Below are 23030 nucleotides of genomic sequence, written 5' to 3' on the forward strand. Positions count from 1 at the left end.
ACGATAATACTCATATTGCTCTGCTTTGATTTAAACTTTGCTAGTAACAATCTATTATTTATAGCTCTCCACTCGGTTAATGCATTTTCTGCTCTTGGTGTCATCATCATTCCTACCCCTTCTCTTCCAACTCCATCTGATCTTTCTGAGCCTGAGTAGATATATATAATGCCTTGGTCTAAAGTTTCCTTACCAATCCCCTTACAGCGCGTTTCACTTAGGGCCAAGATATCCAAATTATATTTCATAAATACACTCTACACTTGCTGTAACTTCCCATTCTGATTCATGGTAACATTCCAATCACATATTTTAAATATTTCTTTAGTATTTATAAACCGAGAGATTCTTAGCACCCAGGTACTCCCTGAACAGGGGCCCATTCTATCATTTTTTCTTAACATGAATGACTAAATTCATAGAGGATTCATTTGCTAGATACATCAAAGGATAGCCAGTTCCTTGTGATGCACAGTTCCTATCTAACAAGGGCAAGTAACCCCTTCCAGTCCATACTAATTCTAGTAAGATCAACCGCCAGGCATCAGGAGTAAGAGCCGAAGAGACAGTTCACCCATCGACCTAAACTCAATCAGTCACCCTGCTGCCAGTGACTTTATTGAGACTTAGGGGGGCATTTCCTGCACACCCAAAGCTCCCATTACTCTATCAAGTTGCTCATCCAATTATACGAGTATAATAATTGGTAAACATGGATTGCTAAGATACTGCATAGCACGTAATGAACAAATAAATAAGATTTTTTGTCTATTAATGTTTCTGATCATCTAGGAGACAATTCAAATGAATCAGAAATTCAAGTTGAGGTCCATCATCCTCCTCAACAATTAGAACGAAAGGGCCAAAAGAAAAACACAGATGCAAAACCCAATCTATCAAGACCCTCTCTAATAAAACCTCTGGAAAAGTGTTAGATCTTAAACTGCTAGTGGGAAGACTTCATCCAAGGTGTCTTCCAAAAAATAGTTTTTTCCTCCAATTTGTAATGAAATTGTCAGGGTTTACGGGTCAAATATGAAGAACTTAAGCTTCCCATTCATGAGCACTCACGCTTAATTAATGCCTACAGGAGAGCAAGTTTGATGATAATACTCTTTGTACTAGCAAATATATTAGCTATAGGACACCATATGATCACCGCGTAGGAGCCATGGCGGAAGTCTCATGTACAGTCGTCGAGATGATCCCCAAATTTCTTTGTCTATTCATACACCTCTGCAAGCAGTGATTGTACAGATTGATATAGGGTGAAAATATACAATTTGCTCTATACTGGACTCCAAATAATAACATTTCCTATTATAATTTAGTAAAAGTGATTCAAAAACTCCCTCAACCTTTTCGTTTACTTGGAGATATGATTGGTAGACATCCTTTATGGGGCGATGTTTTAGCAAACACAAGGGGCAATATTATATCATGAATTGTGGTAAATGAGGACGTGGGACTCCTTAATACAAGAGAGCCCACACACTTTAATATTTAGACAAGTACCCTTTCATGCATACACCTTTCAATTGGAAGCTCCAACTGCCTTTTTAATTTTAAATGGAGATTCTTAGATGATTGGCATACCAGTGACCATGATCCCATTATTGTAAATAAAAACAATAATCCACCCTTACATATATTACCATGATAGAACTTTGGCAAGGAAGACTGGGATAGATTTTGAAAGCTAAGGGAAATTTAAGTAAATACACAACAGTCTGAAATCATAGATGATACCATAGACTTACTGAATTGAACTATATATATATGGCAGGAATCAATTCAATTCCCATTTCCACATATTTATTTAAATGGTGACCAGTACCTTGGTGGTCATCAGAACTAACTGCCCTGCACAGAGCCACAAGAAGATTTTTGCCTCGATTGCGCAGACGTCATGCTGAGGAGAATTTAGTTATATACAATAATTGTAAGGCAAGGTTCCGTCATGCAATGAAAGAAGCTAGGCACCATATTAGATATCATTTGTTTCCTCAGTCAATAGTAGAACACCACCAACTTCTGTATGGAGAAAAGTGAAAAACTGACCATTTACCCTCAACCTGTGTTGAGGGTAAATGGTCAGTATGTGACTTTAGCAACTAAGGTTAGCATTACTTTGGCTGAAAATGTCTCCACTGTATTATGGATGTGTGAAACAGCCTCTTGTTATCATTATAGAAGCATTGAAGAGTGGAAACTTGAATTTTGCAATAAAAAAAGGATTAATCTTACAATGCAATTTTTACCGAAAGGGAATTTAATTTTGCATTTGCTACATGCAATGATACAGCCCTACACCCAATGGAATTCCATATGCAATGATTAATCATATACCTGTTAATACTAAGTTATTTATTTTAAGCATTATTTACAGGATATTGTTTGATCATAGCTATCCAAATATTTGGGAACTAGCCATTATTTTAACATTTTAAAACCTGCTATGGATAGTTTTTTTTAGCAGCAAACTATTAACCAGTTGCATTGACACCTTGTTTATGTAAGATCATGGAGAAAATGGTCAATGCAAGACTAATGTGGTACCTGGAGAAGAAAGGTTTTCTATCACCTGTCCAGTGTTGATTTTGAAAAATGCACTCGATGACTGAAGTGTTGGTATGACTTGAGTCCTCTATTTGTGAAGCTTTTGCTCCCAAAGAGCACCATGTAACAGTCTTTTTTCACATTGTAAAGGCATATGATACTGCATGGAGATGTGATATACATAAAACCACTCATAATTTGGGAATGAGAGGAGAGCTACCATTGTTCATTCAAGCATTTGTTTCAAATAGATTTTTGTTCAAGTTAGAGTAGGTGAAACTCTGTCAGTGATGAAATGTCAGAAAGAAGTACCCCAGGGTAGTGTGCTTATTTTAACCCAATTTGCATTAGCCATTAATGTGAAATTCTCTGTCATTCCAAAAGATATTCTCTTAACCCTATTTGTAGATGATCTCTACATATTATTTGCTGGAGCTAGAATGGAAATGGTTGAGAGAAAACTACGATTCTCAATTGACAAAATAATTCAGTGGGCTGATATGAATGTATTCAAGTTTTCAACAAGCAAAACATTTTTTTTTTCCATTTCTGTCATATTCGAAGAGTACATTCAGACTGTAACCCCTCTGATGGTCCGGCACTTTGTTGCAGTAGAGGGGCTTCAGAGTCTCAATGATGGGTTGGGCATTGGCGGTGGGTTGATATATTACCCTGTCAGGTTCAACCTACTGCTAATGCCAGTTCTGAGAGACTAGAGTAAGACTGGACTCCTATAAGCCTTTGTCTTTATTCCAGTTTTTCTCTTGCATTATCAAAATTTTGTTGGTGACCAGAGTTAGAACATTGTCCAGGTTTTGAATATGATCCAAATTCAGATACCATCACCCTCTGGCAGACCCCATTGGGTGCAGACTTAGTATATGAAGTCGTACTCCAGTGATCTGGTTTTAAGCCTCCCATATTTGTGGGTAATGGGTGATACCAGGCATCGGAGTTGTTTATGGGAGTGGAAACTAACCCTTCTGAGAGGCTGCCCCTCTCTAATAGAGGACTGGTTCCCACTGAAACCTCTTCCCATGTTGAGCCCCATGGGGTAGGAGAGCTGACATCCTCCGGTAAGAGGTAGATAATTTGGCTTGCTGTTTTTTTTTTTTTTTTTGACAACTAATCCCTTTGGTGACGGCCTGCAAAATAGGAACATGGATCACAGTACAGACAACTACAACTCAGGTTATAATATTGTAACGTTGAAACCGTATTCATGTCATGTGAGGAGGGATTATAAGAAAACTTTAGAGAAGAAGAAAAAAAAGAGGATAAGAAATGATGACAAGACAGAAAAATATACAAAAGCAGAAGTATTACATGGTCCACTATGAAGTAGTGAATTATGAGCATTTTTTTATTTTGGAATTTGAAAATGGTAGACATGAGCATGTGAATGTTTTTAAAGCTAATTGTGAAATAGGTAATGTATGTGGATGGCAGCCAAAAACTCTTCCCAAGGGAAATGGAAGTTTCTTGATACACACACTATCCCAATACAAAGCAAAAGATTAAAAACACTTTCAACATTGGATGGTCATAGAGTCACATGCTTTTTGCACCACATTTTCAATCAAAGTAGGGGAGCGATTTATGCTCCAAAATTGCTAGACTTAGAGGAAAAAGAAATTGAGGATGAACTGAAAAGTTAAGGAGTAGTAAAAGTAGTTAAAATGAGAAAGAGAGTTGGAGTACATCTTCCTCTTGTTACTTTGGTTGTAACTTTTGATCAGTGTAGACTACTTAATGTTTTTAAAGCTAGTTGGCAATCTTTGAAGATGAAACCATTCATTCCTTCACCATTTCTATGTTAACATTGCCAAATGTGTGGCCATCTAAGCCAAAATACAAAGCAAAATTAAGTAATAAGCCACGTATTTGTGCAAACTGGAAAATGTAGTCACAGAGCATGTACAGAGAGTTCATATTGTATTGGTTGTGGGGACACACACCCAGTAAAATAAAAAGCTGTTAATTTAATTTTAGAAAAGGAAATTCAGGACAATGGAACCATGGAAAGGGTTACTTTTAAAGAGGCTTGTAACAGCTCGTGAAAAACAGATAAAGCCAAGGCAAAATTTTTCGTTGGCTTTTACGAAAAATTTGCCAAAACGCTTTGATGAAAATAGTATCCCCATTCTAACATAAAGAAAGATTTAAAAGTAGTTATACAAGATGAAAGCCCTATCGTAAATTTATGTCCGGAAAGTGTAGAAAAAGCAAAACAAATACCTAAAGAACAAAAAGATATTCAGAAACACTCCGGATCCAAAGAAAGCTCAGAACATCTGCATGAAGAACAGAATAAAACTAGTCTAAAGTCACTTGCATCATTAGAATAGGTGGTTAGTCCATCTAAAAGCATTATAAATATTTACATAGACACATCATTAGACAATACCAACATGGAAAAAGACAGTCTATTACATGAAACTGTCATTAATCAGAAAGAAAATAAGAAGAGAGAAAGAACACCAGATGGAAGACCAGGAAATATTGATAAAGAATCCATAACAAAAACTTTTCCTGTAAGAAATTTCCCCAAGATAAAATGATTAAATAGAAATAAATCATAATTTGCACTTATGAATAGCAAACTCACAATTCTTCAATAGAGAATCTTTGAAAATACTAATTAGGAATATTTTCCAATCATACTGTATTATCATGGAGAGGAACAATGCTATGTCAAAATAAATCATGTCCCAGATATTTATTTTATCATAATGAAGCCCAGGAAGACAAAGGTAGACATGGTGGGAAGGCATTGCTTCTGCAACGAGATGTCCTCCATAACAAGATTTGTTTACAAAATCTTCAAGATGTAACAGTACAAATGCATCTTAAACATTCATACACCATCTGTTCCATATATCTACCATCCAATTGAGCTGACCAAAACCTGGAACAAGAACTTCAAAATTGATAGATTAGCTTCCCTGAGCCAATTATTCTTGGCAGACTTTACCGGGAGACATCGATTGAGGGGGATATTATTTCCAACTCCCAAGGCAATCACATTTTTTCTTCCATTGAAAAGAAAGAGCTTGGTGTTTTGAATACTGGAGCACCAACACATTTTCATGTACAAAATGGAACCCTTACATCTATAGATATCTCATTATGCGCTACTGAGTGCTTATTAGATTTTTCATGGGAAGTAATGGATGAAGGTATTGGAGGTGACCATTTTCCAATCCTAATCAAATTAGTTGATGGAATAGCTGCACCAAGATCTCTATGATGAGTAAATGATAAAGGTAATGGGCATTGTTTACTGTGCTCACACTATAAATTGATTCTGATAACTATCCCACTGTGGAGGAAGCCCTTGAGATTTTTAATAAAGTCATTATACAAGCCAATAGTAAGTCAGTTCCTCAAACTACCAGTTAGTTTACATGAAAACCAGTCCCTTGTTTGAATTTTTAATGTCGAATAATGTTAGATTAAAAACTGTCAAAGGGAAGACCTCACCCATTATGTCTTCCAGAAATAATCCATAGTTTTCACCTCCATTTTGCAATGGAATTTTCTGGGTTTAGGGGGAAATATGAAGACCTTGAGCTCCTAATTCATGACCATGCCCCTATAATTTATGTCTACAGGAGAGCAAGCTTGATGCTAATACTCCTTGTCCTCGAGAATATGTTAGTTATAGAAACCATATAATCAACAAGCAGGGAGCCAAGGAAGTCTCATGTACGTTCGTCGACATATTCCCCAAATATCTTTGTCTTTTTGTACACCTCTGCAGGCAGTGGTTGTACAGATTAATAAGGGGAGAAAATATGCAATATGCTCTCTGTACCTACCTCCAAATAATAAAATTTTGTGTGATAATTTATTAGAGTTGATTCAGAAACTCCCTTAACCGTTTCTCTTACACTGAGATATGACAATTTGTCCTAGCTATACTAACTTGTAATCGTTTACTATAGGATATACAAACCTTGTAATCATTTAATATTGGAATTCACTTCAGAAACAGCCGAAGAAAAAGAAAACCAGGCAGTTGTGCTGATTGGTTGGCTGGCAGTAAGGGGCGGAGCTTACCTCCGCCCCCCCTCCACCACCGCCAGCCGGCTTTCCTCATTCAAACGCTTTAGGCTCAATGTGGAACATGAGAGGGGTGGTAGAGGCAGGCATTTATATTAAATGATTACAGGTTTGTATAGCTAGGAAAAATAAAATTTAGGAAAAATTGTCATTTGTTCCGACGCGATATACAAACTTCATAATCATTCAACATAGGATGACTCATTGGTTGGTGGAAGGTCTGCCTTTGCTGCTTGTGAACAGCTAACTGCCCGGATATAGACCTGGTCTCGAATGAGAGCAGAGGACTAAATCCACCAACCCGTCTCTCAACCCGACATGATGATGGTGGGGTCTGAGAGACTGGGAGCCGGGTCGCGCGATGGGTAAGAGCATCGCGCGACCTGAGAGCATGAATGTAAGAGAAACTTGACCCTAGGGTCGCAGTAACTGGATGAACCTCCATAACCAAAGGGCAAAGTGTTTATACATTCATCGTCTTCCCTGCCTAGCAGAAGACGTGGGGAGAAACCTGTACACAAACTCTAGCAATCTTACCTGGAAAGACTTGTCTTGATGTATGGGACCCCAAGGGAGGAGACAAGAGAGAAATGCGGAGCACATGCACACTGCTTTCACACTGCCAAACATACCATAAAATCAAGACAAGAGACTTCCCTATCCTGGAAGAACTGGAGAGGTCAGAAAAAGCTTGAGCTGCTACTACAGTGCCAAGAACAAAGGTGTCCAAGGACTTGTGCGTAAACTCCCTCAAGTAGAAAGCCATAAAGGTGGTCTGGCGTTTCCAAACGCCAGCCTTCGGCACTTTGACCACTGCAAGATTTCTCTTGAAAGCGAGTGTGGGGGCAATGTCCCTGATCTCATGAGCTTTAACCCTCGCTGGTGCTTGGACTCTTGAGGAAGTCTCATACACCTTGTAGATGGTTTCACGGATCCAGAAGGATATCGTGTTCCTCGACACCTCCTTTTTGGTTCTGCCAGTGCTAATGAAGTCGTCGACATTCAGGCCTGAGATGCCGAGTTCGCTTAAGATAGCGCCAGAGACACCTAACGGGACAGAGAAGCCTCTCACCTGAACCGCCACTCGCCGCATCCGGTAAGGAAGGAATAGTGAAGGCCTCAAACCTGGGATCGTGGATCGCTGGGTTCCGAGTCTTGGCACGAAGCTCAAGGAGATCTTCTAACCCTCTGCTTGAGTGACATTACAGGAAAGGCCGTGTAACTCCCCGACTCTCTTCGCCGATGCTAAGGCTAGCAGAAAACAGTATTAAGGGTTAAGGACCTGTCTGACGCACGGCTCAAGGGTTCGTACGGAGCACGAGTAAGAGACCCGAGTACTAGAGTGATATCCCACTGGGGAACTCGAAGTCCCCTCGGGGGACTCGACTGTTCGAAGCTCTTAATGAGCAGAGAAATCTCGAGGGCGTTGGAGATATCTATGCCCTTCAGATGGAACACCATTGCAAGGGCAGACCTGTACCCTTTAATGGTAGAAACCGAAAGGAGCTTATCTCTCCGAAGAAAGACTAGGAAGTGTGCGATCTGAGTCAGAGAGGCTCCGACTGGAGAGACACCTCTTCTACTACACCAATCACAGAAGACCTACCACCTCCCCTGATAGACTGAGGAGGAGGATCTTCTAGGGTACCCTGACATCTCTCTCGCAGCAAGTCGCGAAAAGCCTCGTGTTCTGAGGAGATGCCGGATAGTCTCAACGCGTGAAGTCTGAGCGACTGCACCGCCTGGTGGTACCTGCTCGACAAGGGTTGCCGAAGGAGATTGGGCCAGTGTGGTAGCTCTCTCGGTGCCTCGACCAGGAGTGACAACAGATTGAGAAACCACTCCATGTGTGGCCATAACGGAGCAATGAGAGTCATCCTGAGTCCTGGGGTTACTGGGACCCAGGACAGGACTGCGCGAAGCAAGCAAAAAGGGGGAAAATGTGTAGCAATCCAGTCGATCCCAAGGATGTTGCAGTGCGTCCTCGAACGCAGCTGGGGGATCTGGTACTGGAGAGCAAAACACGGGAAGCTTGGCGTTGTGCCGTGTTGCGAATAGGTCGATGCATGGTTCTCCCCAGAGGCTGAGTATTCGACTCGCTACCTGAGGGTGAAGAGACCATTCTGCCCCTATTACCTGGTTTCTGCGACTTAGGGCGTCTGCCAGAACATTTCTCTTGCCTGGAATGTACCTGGCTGACAAGGTTACGTGTTGACTCTCTGCCCACAGAAATACCCGCCTCGTCAACTGGTGCAAAGGACGTGAGAGCGTGCCCCCTTGCTTGTTGACGTACGCGACCACGGACGTGTTGTCGCTCATCAGCACTACCGAGTGCTCTCTCAAACGGGCCTGGAAATGAATGAGTACTGTCTAGACTGCCATCATTTCCTGTACGTTGATGTGCTGGTATTTCTCCTCTTCCGACCACACACCTGACACGACTGTCGTCCAGGTGTACACCCCAACCTTCCGTGGACACGTACGTGAACAGACAAAACTGAGGTGGAGGAAGGTTTATGAGAAACCCTCTCATGAGGTTCTCCTCGTTTAGCCACCAAAGGAGATCCTCCCTTACCTCACATTCCATGAGGACTGGACAAGAGGGAGGATCGATGGCTGTCGACCACTGCTCCTTTAGACACCACTGAAGGGAGCGGAGATGGATCCGCCCGAAAGGAACGAGCTTCTCCAGCGAGGAGAGGTGACCTAGAAGAGCTTTCCACTGGAGAGCTGGTAGCTGTTCCTGCGACAGGAACGGCTCCGCAACCTCTCTGAGTCTGCTGATCCGTTTTTCCGAGGGAAGAACGCGACCTGCTGCCGAGTCGATCAGCAGTCCCAGTCAGTGCTTCACAAACAATGGTAAAACCCGGAACTCTTGTTTACACCACGTTAAAAGTTTTATAGCTGTGTGCCACCTAAAAAACAAAGTTTGTATTCTGTGAAGGAAATTTTTTTTTATAAATCTGTGATAAATAGAAATTTAAATCTTGTTTATAAAACCTGTCTTAAAATTCATAAAATCTAAAAAATCGAGAAATTCTCTGTCCAATAAAATTTCCAAAAAACTTTTCTGGCAATAACATAAATATCTCTCTATTGGAAACTTTACAATTGCTAAAAATAGATTGTATGGTTGAAAAAAGTGCCAACCTCACTGCATCTGGGAACTGCTTTATGAGGTATGCAGATTAGAACATCTATCACTTTAGTATGTAATATACGTAACCCTGCTAGAATTACTTATCCTCCATTCTATGTGTTTTGACGATTCCCAAGGAGAAAAACTTTTATGAAGTCTATTTTAGCCTTGGAAGGGTCTTCAAAAGTGGCATATATTTCAAAATTTATGTTTGTACTTGGAATTTTTGATTGATTTTAGGTTTTCTGTCATCCTGAAATCGAAGATCATTCACGGAACTATCGTTTATTAAAAATTAAGAATAAAAGAATATTCAATTGAAACTATTAAAACAAAGATGGCATAAAAAATAATTAAATATCTTGCAGAAGACCTGCTTCTGAAATAAATCTGAAAATGCCACCAGGGTTGTACGACACATCATGTCCAAGAATCTTGGCAAGGATAAACATGAAATCCTAGCCTTGAGTCTCAAACAGATATCTATATCTTTCTGTGCTAAAAGTGGGGCATTTAGTCAACAAATGCCTCACTGTCAAGGGTATCAAACAGTCGTTGCAATATGGTTAGTGTTGGCCAGAAAGTAAAAATTTGTGTCATCTGAGTGTGACCAATACGAAGACGACAAACAGTAGTCTCCCACTTTTGGAGAATCCTTTTAGACCAGAGAGGGAATATAACATTACTTATTTCTCTCATCTTTAATTTCAACTAAACTATCCCAATACTGTTGCCAGTTATTATAAATATAATCCTTAATTGAATGTAAGAAATCATTACAGGGAATGGGATATCTCCCTGATGGCAACTGGGTTGCAGCATTCTTTCCCAGCAAATCTGCCTTCTCATTTCCAGACAAACCTATGAGTGCCAGAACCCAGCAAATTCGAATTGTTATACCTTTCATGCCAATAATGAAAAGCCACAATAAAATCTTTAACACTAGAGGATTATTGGAATTAAAAATTTCTAAAGCTTGTAGAACACTTCTTGCATCGCTAAAAATGGTAAAATTGCCCTCGTCTATTAACGCTATTTCCACAATAGCGGTTAGTATGCCATACAGTTCGAACTAAAATATAGAGGATGCAAGAGGAATTGCACCTCAACAATTAAAAGCACTACTATATATTCCAAATCCAACACCAGCATCAGATTTGGAGCCATCAGTATATATAAATGTCGATTCCCTGTGTTCTTTAACACGTTCCATAAAAAGCAAACTGTCTTTTAAGTCATCCATAATCTTTTTAATACCAATTAAATATTTACAAAAAGATATATCCGGTAATTTCCATGGAGGAGTTGATGATATCCTACATGGGAACACTTTATTTCTACCTATATCTAGATTGTCTTATGACGTTTTACATGGAAACCATAAGGTTGAGGAGATTTTGGATGGAACTCAAAATATCTATAATGCCTTATAAGGTTTGCAGTCTGACAAGCTAAAGAATTAAGGAGTCTTTGCAACTTAAACCAATACCGAACAATGGAAGACATCCGGTAGAGTTCTACAGGTAATTCCTCAGCGTCAACAAGAAGGCTTGGGATAAGCAAAGTTCTAAAGGCTCCTGAAGAAAATCTGATACCAGCATAAGATCTGAAACTTTAAATCGGCTTGGGGTGGCTGAAAAGTATATTTCACACCCATAACTAATTTTGGAAAAAATCAAGGCCATGTATAATTACAAATTTTGCAGTCTGCCCCCAAGTGTATGGGACATAACTTTTAAAACATTCAGAGCCTCAAAGCCTTTTACTTTTAAGGCTTTCAAGTGAGGAACCCATGTAACCCTAAAATCAAATATCAACCCTAGAAATCTAGCTTCACTTACACATGGCATCCGTTGACCTTTGATGTATATATCCGGGTCTGGATATAGTCCCTGAATACGAAAGAATTGGAAAACAACAGTTTTGTTTGTCGAAAACTGAGGATATCCTATCATTAGCTGGTGCAAATAGGGTTACACTTAGCACAGTACCCTGGGGAAATCCTTCTTGACATTTCCTCTCAAATAGAGTTTCCTCCACTCTCACTTGAACAAATCTGTGAATGATTTTGAGTATACCAGATCTCCATGCATTATCATATGACTTTTCAAAATAAAATAAGACTGTTACATGGTGCTGTTTGGAAGCAAAGGCTTCAAAAATAGAGGATTCCAGTCGTATCAGCACATCAGTCGTTGAGTGCTTTTTTATAAACCCACACTGGATAGGTGATAAAATATTTTTTTCCAGGCACCACACCAGTCTTGTATTAATAATCTTCTCCGTGATCTTACATATACAAGATGTCAATGCAATTGGTTGATACTTTGCAGCTAAAAACTTATTCTTTCCAGGTCTTAAAAAGGCTAAAATAATAGCTAGTTCCCAAACACCTGGATAACTATGATCATGCCATATTTTATTAATAATGCTTAAAATAAATAACTTGGTACTAACAGGTACATATTTAATCATTGCATGTGGAATTCAATCGGGTCCAGGGGCTGTATCATTACACATAGCAAGTGCAGAATCAAATCCTCTTTCAATAATAGGAAAATTGTATGACTCTTTCCTTCCTGTTGCAAAATTAAAAAATTTTATTTTCTTCAATACTCTTAAACTGGTAACCTGGAGCTGCTTCACCCTTGCATAATTCATTTGAGAAATGATCAGCCAGGGCATTGCTAACTTCAGTTCCTCCTGTCACATACTGATCATTCACCTTCAACACTGCTGATTGGTTGTGGGTGATTTTGCCTGCTATCTTTTTACTTTCCTCCATACAGAAGACGGTGATGTTCTACTGTAAATGGAGGAAACAAAAGATATACAAGATTGGCGCGTAGTTTCTTTCATGGCACGACAGAACTGTGCTCTACTTTTCTTGTATATAATTAAATTCTCCTCAGTATGGAATATGCGAAATCAAGTTAAAGACCTTCTTGGGGCAGTTAGTGCTGCAAACCACCAGGTAACTGGTTGTCGTTTGACTAACACTGTTATTTTGGGAATTGAATAAACTCCTGGTGTATGAAGGGTTCCATTTAGTAAGTCTATGGCATCATCAATATTTTCAAACTGTTCTGCATTCCCTTCAATTTCTCTTAGCTCACGAAATCTATCACAGTCCGCCTTGTCAAGATTCCATCAGTGCGATCTCTGTGGAGGTGGTGTTTATGATTGGTGCAAGGTCACTAGTATGCCAATACTCTAATGTCCTCCAATTGAAGTCGAGAAGGCAATTAGAGCTTGCAATTGATAGGTCAGTGCACGACAAGGTACCTGTCTGGATATGAAAGTGTGCTGGCTCTCCTGTATTAAGAAGTCCAGCATCCTCATTTTCCACAATTGATAATATAACATTGCCCCTTGTGTTTGCTATAAAATCACCCCCTAAAGGATGTCAACCATTCATATCTACCAGTAAGAGAAAAGGTTGAGGGAGTTGTTGAATCACCTCTACTAAATTATCATACAAAATGCTATCATTAGGTCAGTAGAGAGAGCATTTTCTATATTTTCTCCCTATATCAATCTGTATAACCACTGCCTGCAGGGGTGTAGGAATAGACAAAGGTATTTGTGGAACATCTCGACGAACGTACATGAGATTTCTGCCATGGCTCCTGCTTGTTGATTATATGGTGTTCTATAACTAACATACTTTCCAGGACAAGGGGTATTATCATCAAGCTTGCTTTCCTGTAGACATACAATTATGGGGGAATGCTCATGAGTTATAAGCTTAAATTCTTCATATTTGGCCCTTAAACCATGACAATTCCATTGCAAAATGGAGGAGAAAACTATGGATTATTTCTGATAAGACATCATGGTTCAGGTCTTCCCATTAGCAATTTTTACTCTAACATTATTTCCTGTAGTTTCTTTAGAGATGGTCTTGATAAATTGAGTTTTAAGATTCTCTTTTTCTTTGTCCTTTTGATCTCTTTGTTGAGGCAGATGGTGGACCTCAACTTGAATTTCTGATTTATTCGAGTTATTTTCAAGATCATCAGAAACATCAACAGACAAAACATCAAATTTATTTGATGTCATAACTTTAATGTTTCTAATGGAGGGGGCTGAGAGACATGGAGGTCTCTCTCTTTTACGATTAAAAGATGGTGGGATTAGAGGTTTTTGCACATTTCCCACTACAGGTGAATCAGGTAAAATGGTTTTAAGTGGAACCTTCATTAAATCAGGCAAGGACATGTTCTGAGAGAGGTTTGTACTATTTTTTGTCATGGGAGAGGAAGGTTGTACAGAAATGGGAAATACCCCATTGTTAATACACCGTGACAAAGCCTCAGGAGGTAATATGCTTACCTTGTCAATCACCATTTTATCAGATGGTATTTTTCTTTTTCTAGAACTATTGGCATTACTAGGTGGGTTTGATTTTAATTCCTTAGCATAACTATTCAATTTATTAAATGTATTTTGGCATGTCCCACACTCATATGTTCTAAATTAGATTTGTTGCGGGCAGCTTCTTCCAACTTATACAGATCGTAGCTCTTGTCAGTGGATTTATGATTCAAGATGCAATTCAAACACCTAGACTCAAGTGCACATTCTCTATGGTAAAATTTAGAGAAAATGCCACACATTTTTTTCATTTTTGCAACTTTTAGATGGGTGTCCAAATTCGAAATAATTAAAACATTGCAGTGGTTTCTGCTTGAATGGTAATACAGTGGAACCTCTATATACGATTACCTTTACATACAATTGTTCCAACAAAGTAAAATTCGATCAAATTTTCATCTCGAAACCCGAAGTCATGCTCCAACATCCGATGTGAATCATACATGTAGAATTTTCTCGAAGCCTCGATCGTAATTTCCTGTTTACGCCAGTAGATGGCAGCATGTCGGAGGGACGCTATTAAGCGTCGCATCGGTCAGTTCTCTGTTCTCGTGCGCATTGTGTGGTTGTCCTCTGTTTCATCTGTTATCAACAGGGCTTATCTTCCTTTTCTTACATTTCCTTTTTGATTTTAAGTATAATCATGGGTCCTAAGAAGCTTAGTTTTGGTATAGGTAGTAGTAGTGGAGAGAAAAGGAAGACATCAATGCTTTCATTAGAAACTAAGAAAGAAATTATAGAAAAACATGAGCGCGGTGCGCGTGTGAGTGATCTGGCTAAACAATATGGCTGGAATATGTCTACGATCTCAACGATCATCAAGCAGAAGGCAGCCATTAAAGCAGTCAAACCATCGAAGGGGATCACCATTATTTCTAAACGTTGTACCCCTACCCTGGAAGAGATAGAACGCCTACTGTTGATATGGATAAACGACAAAGAGATTGTTGGCAATACGATCACTGAAACGATCATTTGTGAGAAGGCCAGCGCTATCTATTGTGACTTGAAGGCGGCGGGCTCTGAGGGTGAACAGGGGGAGAGTTCAACCGATCCTACAACGGAGGACTTCAAGGCGTCTTGCGGTTGGTTCGAGAAATCTAAGGGACGGAGCGGAATTCATTCACTTACTTGGCAAGGAGAGGCTTCAAGTTCGGATACCAAGGCTGCTAACAATTTTGTTAAGAAGTTTGAAAAGATTGTGGATGATGAAGGCTACGTAGAGCAGCAAGTTTTCAATTGTGATGAAACCGGTCTGTTTTGGAAAAAGATGCCTAGTCGAACATACATCACCGCCGAAGAGAAGAAAATGCCAGGACATAAGCCTATGAAGGATCGGTTGACTCTTGCCCTATGTGCCAACGCCAGCGGGGACTGCAAAATATAGCCGTTATTGGTTTATCATTCCGAAAAGCCTAGGCCATTTAAGGAATATAAAGTCCATAAGGACATGCTGCATGCTTTCTGTCGTGCTAATTCTAAGGCTTGGGTTACTAGGCCTTTCTTTGTTGAATGGGTAAACAAAGTTTTCGGCCCTGCTGTCAAGAAGTACCTACAGGAGAGGAATTTGCCTTTAAAGTGCTTGCTTTGCTTGGATAATGCTCCCGCTCACCCCCCAGGACTTGAAGATGATACCATCAATTTCACCAGAGTGCTGTATGCTCCACCGAACACTACCCCTATCCTCCAGCCCATGGACCAGCAAGTCATCTCTAATTATAAGAAGCCCTACACCAAGCACTTAATTAAGCAGTACTTTAATGTCACGCAAAGCACCAACTTAATTTTGCGTGAATTTTGGAGGAGCCATTTCAATATCGTGCACTGCTTGAAGATCATAGATCGGGCTTGGGAGGGAGTGACTCAACGGACACTGAATTCAGCTTTGAAGAAGCTTTGGCCTGATGCTGTTTCTCCCAGAGATTTTGAAGGTTTGGCCTCGAGCCTGAACCTGTGCTTGCCTTAGAGGAGGACGTCGAAGAGATTGTATCCCTCGGCAAGTCCATGGGTCTGGAGGTCGATAAAGATGACATCACTGAACTCGTCGAGGACTGTCATTTAGAGCTCACCACCGAGGAACTCAAGGAGCTGCATGCCATGCAGCATCATGAGTTCCAAGCACAGTTGAGTGAGTCGGAGGACATCGAGGAGGTAGAGCACATCTTAAGTTCAATTGAAATAAAAGAGATGTTAGCATATCATTAACATGTGGTTAATTTCATTGATAAGTATCACCCACAGAAACTTCAGGTTTTCCGTGTAGTTTCGCAATTCGATGATGTCTGTTTAACCCATTTCAGAAAAATTCTCAAAAGCCGTACCAAGCATCTTTCTCTCGATAGTTTCTTTAAAAAATCTACGAAGCGGTCTAGTGATTGTGATGAAGAGAAAGAAAGTGAAGCAATGAAAACTAAGATTGAATTGAGAGAAATTGATGAAAATTCAAAATCAGAAAAATGTAAAAAAAAAATATAGAATATAAAAATAAAAAAAAAAATAAATAAGCTAAGTTAGGTTAAAGTTCACGATGTGTAAGTTAGAGTAAGTTACGGTATGTTAACGCAGTCACCATCTCTACCTCCTCGCTGACCGTCCGTCTCATCCTGCGTAGCAATTCCTACACCTACGTTGGCCTGTCTCTAGGGTAAAGTGACAATAAAAACCCCTTTTTTATTCATTATTTCTTTAATAATTATTCTTTTTTTACATCTTTCCTATATAATGCAATTGTATAATTGTTATGTATAATTATGTATAGTAATTTATTAAGGAGTTATCATAGGTTTTTGGCCTGTGAATCGAATTATAAAAATTACAGTGTTTTCTTATGGGAATATTTGCCCATACATACGATTGTTTTTACATATGAAGCAGTTCCCGGAACGAATTAAGATCGTAACAAGCTAGTGAAAGGATCATCGTAACCAGCGAGTAAGTGAAATTTTCACTGCTTTGCCCATAGAGTTTCATTTTTCTCGACTTGAAAAATTGAAGCTTGCTTAACACTTTATTTTTCGAGTGTTATTTGAGACAACACCTGATACCAAGAACCCATCGACTGCTGAAGGCTACCATCATCGTCTGCGATGGCAGCCAGGGGCTCTTCCCCCATCCCTACCTCCTCCCCTCGTACTAGAGTGGAGAAGGGAAGGATAAAGAAGCCTAGGTGTCTCACCTTGAGGAGCCACAAAAACCTCCCAAGGACACCTGAACCTGTTGCAGGGACCTCCAGGGACTCTCAACAAGAGGTCATCTAACTCCCAGCAACCCCAGAAGGACTGAAAGATGACGACGAAGACCACCAGGACACTGAGGACAACCCCACTCAACTGTCACCTGCTCTTCAATCCCAGGACAACACTGTTAGTCCTGTGAAGTTCAGGCTGACCCCAGGACCAAACATGACCTCCTCTTCTGCTGTTGCTGCCATGGAGGCCAGCAACCCGCACCTCAAAATGACCATACGTCCCAATCGCAGGGGACAGCTGGTCATTTCTGCACAGGACCCATCCACCAAGACCTTCCTAGAGCAGCAGGAGAACGTCCGAAAGCTCGACCACAACGACAGGCCGACCACCATCATCATTGCCTATGATCTTGACCTCCCTCTCGAACCTGTGCTCCAACACCCCTCCATTCTTACTGCCAAGAGATGTCAGGGGAAGGCCAGAAGGAGATCGCACAAGCTAGAGGCAGTCTTCAAGGGACCTCGCCCTCTTCAGCTCTCCTTTGGCCTCTGGGGCACCTTCTACACCAAGGAATACTTCAAGGAACCCCTTAGATGTTTCCGCTGCCAGAAGTTCGGCCACCACAAGGATCGATGTACAGGACCAGAGATTTGTGGAGTGTGTAGCAGCAGGCAGCACCCTACTGCCTATTGTATTGCCAGACACAAGGCCGGATACCAGACAACCGCCCATTGCCCAAACTGCAGAGGATCTCATCATGCTTGGCATGACAGATGTCCCTTTCGGCTCCAACGGATTGCAGACCGTCATGGAGCAGATCGTCATTACAACCTTCGCCCACGTCAGCAACGTCGAACACAGCAACCCCCTACCAACCGCACCTCCCAACAAATTCCAAATCCCTCCAGACACTCCATTCCTAAACTTCCTTCTCCTCCAAGCCTTCCTCCAGCACCTAAACCTCAACGCCCTCCTAAACCTCCTCCAAAGTCAAGAAGATCCCCTTCCCGCACTCCTGTCACTCCTTCACCCCTAAAATTCACTTCTCCTTCTGCCATTCCACAGCCAAAAAAAACCTTCCTCATCCACATCCACTCCTGCAACCCACACACCCAATTCTTCTCACTCCTTAAGAGAATTCCCCACTTTACCTAAGCCCGCTGTCAGAAGCCAACCAAGCGCTTCTCGCCCCGCCTCACCCCCCCTTGATATTGATAGTAATTCATATGACCTCTCTGCTTGCCCCATGGATGCTATTCTAGCAGCCATAAGTAATATCCTTCGCAGTTTTCTGCAGTCCCGTAGAGTAAAGTTCACCCAGGAGTCTCTTGACGACTTCGTTTTTGAACATGCCGCCCTTGAACTCAATGCTCAGTTCCCTTCATAGATCCTCCCACAAACGATCTTAACACAACCACATACAACAACCAAAACATCCACCAAAACAATCGGGTAAGAGTGCTCCAATGGAACGTGTGCGGCCTACGAAACAAGTTTGCATTCCTGCAATCTCAAACTTCAGTGCAGAACCCTGACATAATTGTACTGCAAGAAACAATGCTCAACGAGAACATACCATTTGCTTTTTCAGAATATAAAGTCTACTCTACGTATCTTTCACCAACAACAAGAGGCCTAACAACTCTTGTTAAAAGCAGCATTCCCTCCAAGATAGCACCAAGTATTGACTGTGGGACTGAGGCAAAGACTCTGAGTATTCAGATATCCCTGCTTGCCACTACTCTCACAGTACATAACATCTACAAAGCCCCAGCAAAAAGCATCAATGCAGAGGCTCTCTTCGCAGCCGCCTCTGCTGATGACACAATAATTGCAGGAGACTTCAATGCCCATCACCCGTTCCTGAATTCAGTAACTGCAGCAAATCAAACAGGCAGACACTTGCATGCCCTACTGCAAGAATATCCGGATGTAACAATCATCAACAATGTTACAGAGGCTACTCATTTAAAAGGAGGACAACTAGACCTCGCCCTCCTCTCTAGAGCCATACAAAGAGGCGCTAGATGGCAGCTGCACCCTGTATTAACGAACGATCACATTGCCATAGAAATCAACCTTGAATTGGAGCAATATCCCCCTCCTCCTCCACCCCCCAAAAGGTGGAATCCAGACTTTGCAGACTGGAGAAAATTCAAAGCAACTATGACAGATTGGGCCTTGGAATACATTAAAATGGTACTCAACAGACTGCAGTGGAAAATAGGCCAATTACATCACCGCCTATATGCCTACAGGAGCGGCATAGGCACTCAAGAATGCATAACAGATGTCCTATCAACAATTAATGACAAAAAAGCCCTAGTCATATATCTCGACCTAGAGAAAGCCTTTGAGCTAGCCAGCTCACCAGCCATTCTCTTTACACTCGTAGAAAAGAGAGTAAAAGGACATCTACTAGCCTGGACTCGAAATTACACAACAAATCAAGAAGCCAGAATTATCTTCCAAGGAAAAACAACCGATTTCATCCCCCTAGAAAACGGAACACCACAAGGAGGCATTCTAAGCCCCTACCTCTTCCATTTATTAATGGAGAACCTAGCCCCTCTAAATCTCCAAAATGGAGTGGAAATCTTCATATATGCAGATGATATATGCATCATATGTCCAAACAAAGCACATGCAAGAAATGCCACCCAAAAGGCATTGGATATGATCCAGACCAAATGCAACGATCTTGGTCTAAAGATCAATACCAACAAAACAAAAGCCATGGCTATAAAACATCTGCAAAACCCTCAGAACTTTACTCTGAGGGGTGAAGCCATTGAATGGGTAAATCAATTATGTACCTTGGAGTAATCATTAGCAAAACGCTATCACCTGCCAATGAAGTAACTTACCTAAGAGAGAAGACAAAAATTTGTCTATCAGCCATGAGATGAATGTCCTCCCTCAAACAAGGAGTATCAAACAACCTCCTCAGACTGTTTTATCTACAAGCAATTCGATCTCACATCGATTATGCAGCACCTACTCTCACCACAATGACTGACACCCAAAAAGAATCATTGGAAGTAGTGCAAAACAATGCCATGAGACTCATCTGTGGCACTCCAATGTGGACAAGACTCTGCTTACTAAGAGCAGAAACTAACCTAATTTCCCTGTCAGCCAGAATTGACATTAGGAATAGCAGTATAATATTCAAGTCAATCATAGCAGACAGGACAAGCCCACTTAATAACAAACTAAAAAAACTCCTAGCTCTAGCAGAAGAGATAGACCCATCCAAATCTCATGCAAAGAAACTGCTAGACACACTAAGAAGGATGCAAATGCAAAATGAGGCCCACAAAACCAAGGGACAACAAAAGCACGAAAGCTACTGCACTCCTGCCCCTTGGGCTCAGGACCCCATCAAATACAACTTTGCCCTCCTACCAGCAGCCAGCAAAGCTCTCTGTACACCAGAGCAACTAACTGAAGCTGCAAAGAGTGCAATCAACAACACACCTGCACCCAACATCTACTATACAGATGGATCAGTAGACCGCGAAATCCCTGCTTTCTAACAATGCCTTTACACAACAAACTGAGCTTGTGGCTATTGCAAAAGCCCTAGAACACTCAGCCGACCTACAGTATGGAAACACAACGATCCATACAGATTCCAGAGGAGCCATCCTGGCTCTCAGAAACATGGAACCAACAGAGAATGTTTATCTCATAACAGCAATCCAATTCCTAGCCTTAGATCACAAAAACAACAACAGACAAGTGACTCTAAACTGGATTCCAAGTCATACCGACATTGCTAGCAATGACGAGGCCGATCACTTAGCAAAATCAGCCTTAATGTGCCAGTCAATAAGTATTACTGTGCAACCCTCACTCAAAACCATCCAGAATCAAATGGCAGCCTACTGCAACATCCAAAGGATCAGTGAAGTAAGGCGAGCCTTTCTGAATGGATCAAGATCTGCAAAGTAGTATATTGAAGCTACTAATATACTACCACACCCAATTCCAAGGAAAACACCACGCCAGAACGCTGTCATCATCTGTAGACTGCAACTGGGATATCTATGTTGTGGGCAAATCATCCTAGACAATGATGAAGACCAAGCAACATAGCACAGACGAACAAGACCATGCAATTACTGTAATCTAGACACAGAAGAACCACTACAGCACTACCTACAGCACTGTCAAGAAACTAGCCTACTTCGACAGGATTTCAACCCAAATAATCCTGCAACTGCAACAGCAATTGTCAAACACATAATTGCAAATGTTGATGCCCTCTCAGCCTTTCTCCGCAGCTACCCTCCACCTAGATAACGTAACAACTGCACCAGTTTGCCATCTGAAAAACCCTTTCCTTTCTACTTTTTCTGCTGAGATCAGAACGACTGCTGGCGGCTGAGGTCAATAACTGCACTCTTGCTTGGAGGTAGTTTTGCGCTCCTGTCCTTCCTCTCAGTGATAGGAGGATGTGCAGAGCCATTGGTGGTTTTTCTGGTTTTCAACACCTCTTCCACTGCAATCTTTCTTTTTCAGTTCAGGTATCCCCTCTAACCATTAATACCCAGACTGTCTTAATAATCACTATTATTAAATCTTTATTTTACTTTTTTTTATCTATTATTACAGGTATTGGAATATTTTATTCCATCCTTTTCCTACCACTCAAACAGCTACTATTCACTTCTTTCAGCTCTCTCCTACATAGCTGAATTCTCTTCTATACCTCTGCCTAATAACTTAAGCTTAAACCACTATGAAGTTTTCATACTTCACCTATACCAATATCTCCAACTAAAAACTTTCTAATTCCTTCCCGACCTCTCCTACTTATCGGGACTTATTACTATAACACTTTTTCTTTAACTAAAGACTGGAGCCAGTGGGCTCCTGGGAAGGATGTCCCCTTCCTACAGTCACCTTCTTCACTTTCTAAACAGGCTTATCTTTGCCTGTTACCAACCTCAAACCCAAAAACCTAACCCCAATATCCTAAAAATAAAAGTTGCAAAATACCCCATACCCCAATACCTAACCCCAATATCCTAAAAATAAAAGTTGCAGAATACCCCATACCCCAATACCTAACCCCAATATCCTAAAAATAAAAGTTGCAGAATACCCCATACCCCAATACCTAACCCCAAAAAAATCCTACCAAAACACCTATGGGCTGCAAGGTTGCAAAAGCCCGTGTCTGGCCAAAAGGCCCAGGCAAAAAAAAAAAAAAAAAAAAAAAAAAAAAAAAAAAAAAAAAAAAAAAGGGCATGTAGAGGTTCCACTGTACTTTATTCATTTCCTTTACAATGATATGAAAAGGTACATCAGCATCCTGGAAAGTAAGGATAATCATCAATGTACCTGGGACTTTGAGTACTTCCCATACATTTAGTGGACACATGGCTACTATTTCCTCCTCTGTAAATTCATATGGATCTTTGTTAAAAATTACTCCCTTTCCATACCTAGAATTTAGGTAGGGTTTGACACCCAACTTAATATATTCCTTAGTTGTTTTTATGTTGGACAGTATTACAGATTGTCTGCTAGATTTGGCATGGATAAAGTAATTATTTTTTCTTAATTGAATTGCATATTTAGATATAATTCCCTGTAACCCCCTTGATTCAGCTACAAGCCACATTGGTGGTTTTGGCTTTCTCTGGGAAGCATAACTAAATCGGCTTCTTTTTCCAACCAGTTGGCAGGCC

The 23030-nt window shown here is 40.8% G+C and overlaps 1 protein-coding gene across 2 annotated transcripts in view; it reads right to left on the bottom strand.

Moving 5' to 3' along the window:
• Window positions 1-23030, bottom strand: part of LOC137644900 (uncharacterized) — a 609857-nt gene that overhangs the window by 202474 nt on the left and 384353 nt on the right. The gene's annotated exons all lie outside the window — the stretch shown is intronic.

The sequence above is a fragment of the Palaemon carinicauda genome, chromosome 8, assembly GCF_036898095.1.
Source record: "Palaemon carinicauda isolate YSFRI2023 chromosome 8, ASM3689809v2, whole genome shotgun sequence".
NCBI lineage: Eukaryota > Metazoa > Arthropoda > Malacostraca > Decapoda > Palaemonidae > Palaemon > Palaemon carinicauda.